Raw genomic sequence first — 3,989 nt, 5'->3', positions numbered from 1 at the left:
TGTGCAAACTATTTGTTCAAGCTTGGAATCAAGAGCAGCCAGTGCAATTTGCACTAAATATTAGGCATGTTTACTTTCTTTTTTTAGTAAGAATTCAACTATTAGATCATTACTCTAACTTCCATATTCAATGTTGGCCATTTCCTTGGCATGGCAATCTCCCATTTTGGTTTGACAGCTCATTGTTTCACAATTACAAGAAAATTTCAACTTCAATCCATTCTCAATCATTGGAGCATTCAAGTTCAAGGAGGAGCATTTGAAGACTATAATGAATGTGAGGCTCTTCGTTAATTGGATCAATCTATACAAGTCATTATGCATTTACAAGCTCAATCCAGCTTCATTGTAAGAGGTTATGTCCATAAATGTCTCTTAATCTCTCTCAAACCCTTCACAAAGCTAAATCCAATTATTGAAGAATTTTCTTCAATTTCTATTTATTCTATCCATTTTTTGAAGGCTATAATGAGTGTGAAGCTCCTAATCAACCAGATCAATCCATACAAGTTATTATGCATTTACAAGCTTCATCCAACTTCATTGTAAGAGCTATTGTCCATAAATATCTCTTAATCTCTCTTAAACCCTTCACTAAGCTCAATCCATTTGTTGAATAATTTTCTTCACTTTCTCTTCATTCTATCCATTTCAATACTTGCCATCTTAGAATGATTAGCATTGAACTCCATTGAAATATGATTCCCACTAAGAAAAAAGGTGGATGTCGAGGGAGAGAGTGAGATAAAAGAGAAGTGACCCGAGCCTATGCAGGTATCCTTGATTGCCACTATATGAAGGGAGTGAGCCTTGAGTGGAAACATGCAAGCGAGAGAGAGAGAGAGAGAGAGAGAGAGAGAGAGAGAGAGAGAGAGAGAGAGAGAGAGAGAGAGAGAGAGAGAGAGAGAGAGAGAGAGAGAGAGAGAGAGAGAGAGAGAGAGAGAGAGAGAGAGAGAGAGAGAGAGAGAGAGAGAGAGAGAGAGAGAGAGAGAGATTTGCAATCACACCTACTTCAATCCCTTTGTGAGAAGTAGTGAGGGCTCAAGACTAGAATCCCATATGCACAGTAGGAGAAAGTACCACCACTCAAATCCTATAAAGCATTGTACTTGCACTCTTTTTATAATGCAATGATAATACTCTTTTCTTTCCAGTAAAGTGTCATGTCATTGTCAATACACAAGATTGTGTTTATGAGTCCAAGTCTCAATCTTGGAACCTAATTTACTTGTGTAACAATTTGTCCTTGTTAGGGTCAATGTCTTCATGAGTTTCCTTTTCCTCTTTCAACCTCCATAGCTTCCGCATCTGCCATGCTCTAGATCCCACATATTTTAACATGGTATTAGAGCTCAGTCGGGCATGGCACTGCTCCTCCACCTTCATTCTACTCTTATCTAGCTTAGCTTCAGCTCAAGACAAGTCCATGACCTCATCTCCCACTCCTTCTACTCCACTTGACCTTGTGGTAGCCATAGCCAATAGTACCCTGCTTGCTTGAAGCTCTCATAACTTCCTCTACCGGCCAAATCTTACTGAGCTTCCTTCTCGAGACGTGTTCCACGACTACTAATGGTTCTCTATAACACATAAGATCCTAACATTCCACACTTGAAACCTAGGAGGCCAAGATGAAACTATAAACATTGACGTACGGTGCCGCGATGGATCCCCAAAACCTTATTGTAAGCGCAAGGCTAGTATGAGGGTAACACTTGGATTTCGCTACCTAAATCCAAAACAAAAAAAGGCCCTACTCAAATGCCAACCTCGAGCTTGGCCACACAAAACATCGAGCTAGAGACACTCGGGCCATAAGAGAATTGGGTCGCCAAGTCCATAGAACCTCCAAAGCCTAGATCAGTAGGGCCTAAACCAATCTATCACCCAAAATCGCAGCCTGATACTAACAAACTATCCAAATCTAGCGCTGATGGTACCCCTCAAACCTTAGAAGCATTTAGTAGCATGACAACCACAACTATAACCAAATCCATTGAACATGAGGCCAAGCTAGAACCTAAGGAGCAAACCAAGATGTGACCATTATGAACTCTCTAGTTCTGTCAAACCTCAACCACCTACCGGCCTTAGACCCTCTTATGAGCGGCAATCAATTCTAACCTTGGCCATAGACTTAGCTAAAAATACACGGGATGACTTGGTTGCTTGCCTTAGATGCTTGGACGTGACTTTCATGTCACTTGCTAAAAGCTATGACTGGTTAGACTTGGGACTCTTGGATGAACCTATATAGCATTTGAAGTACGAACACTCCCTTATTCTTGGGAAGAATCACAATTTGTGTTTTTCAAGGCTTCTGAGGCAGTTGCGGAGCTGATTGCAACTGAGGTTTTCTGTGAACAAGTGCAGCAATAACACCTCATCACCTCATATGACAAGCGCACAGCTTGTGCCAACAATCAAGAGATAGAATACTTGAAACAGCTTGTAGCCAACAACTCCCATTTCTTGAAAAAATGGTACACTCTTTGCCTCCAATGGGAGCTCAAGGGATGTTAGGTCATGTCAAATGCTGAACAACGACATGCAATCAAAACATTAGAGTACGACCCAACTTTTGTTGCTCCAACTTCTTATAGGGTATTAGTGACCATTTGTGACAGATCCATGGAAGAACATATTCAAGGACACCCCTACTTAGATTGCATCCTCACCGAGGGAAAATTGCACATTGCTAGTCGCATGGAATCTAGTGACCTTGCTCGATGTCCTTACTTGCATCATCTAGCTCGGCATCCGACCTTTCAACATGGACCAGTATGCTCACATGGAATATAATCCAAACTTCTATACTTGGCTCATACAAAAGTAAAGCACTATACCCATGCGCAGAATGCCCTCTACACTCTAGCTTTCAATCCTAGAAAGGACTCTTCTCAATTCCAAGGGGGAGGGGATAAGGTACATCAAACCAAACACACAAGGAAAACAATAAAAGAAAGGCACACATTGATAGGATGAAACAACTTGTGAGTGAGAAAAAGTCAATAAAATTTGAAATCGACAGACTAATTGGAAGAAAAGTCGATTTTTGCACTCGAGCAATTCAGTTCAACAAATATGTAGTTGTTTTCTTTTGTTTGTGACTATTCCGAATACCACTAATGGTGAATATGGTTTCATGATAGGCACCCATCATGGCAAGCCAAGAAAAGGCTGACAAATTACATTTTTTAGAAAAATAGGAAAAATATAGTCTTTCAGTGGAAACACAAGCCTTTAACCAGTTTAAGTTCCTGCCAACCTAGAAGACATGGCCATCGAAGAACGACTGTGAAGAAAATCATTGAGCAATGCAATCTGTAAAAATATATGGAAGTAGTAGGCCAGAGGGTAGACATTCACTGTGAGATTTTGCAGACTTTACACACAAACCACGTCATTGTAATCGTGCATGAGGGAGAGGAAACTCGTTGGGTGTGGATTGAATTGACCTCGAAGTGTTCTAGACTAGAAGTGGTATGCTAAGTATAGAACCAACTGTGATGTAGGGTCACATCAAAGGAAGCCCCTAAATCAAGCAACTAGCACTAAGAGAAGGAAGACTGACCATCAGTTCAAGTGAAGAAGCAACCAAAATGTAATCATCTAACTATATTCTAATGCATTTATCTCCTCAATCTTGATAGTGGACTTAGTAATATGCCGATCATCATATGTCTCAACATTATGGTGCACTTTCACTTTGCCTTTGTCACACCTATCCTAGCACATATTATGGCATCATGGCCATATATGACCCTAATGCCCACAATAATGACAACTAAGAGAGAACTTAGGACCATGGGATTTACTGTGACCCTACCATGAGGTCTAGACTTAGACATATTTTGTTGTGGGTCTCTACCAGGGCAATCATAACTTCCTCTAGTATCATTCTTGCCTCTAACTATAAGAGCATGAGACATGCAGGTTGCATCAACATTTTTCTTGCTCACTTCCTTAATAAGGCTCCCTCTATATCT

This window comes from Lygodium microphyllum, chromosome 24 (genome assembly GCF_053477565.2).
Source record: "Lygodium microphyllum isolate KBCC chromosome 24, Lygodium_microphyllum_v1.1.10, whole genome shotgun sequence".
NCBI lineage: Eukaryota > Viridiplantae > Streptophyta > Polypodiopsida > Schizaeales > Lygodiaceae > Lygodium > Lygodium microphyllum.
The sequence above is the reverse complement of the archived record's forward strand: the minus strand, read 5'-3'. Positions refer to the sequence as shown.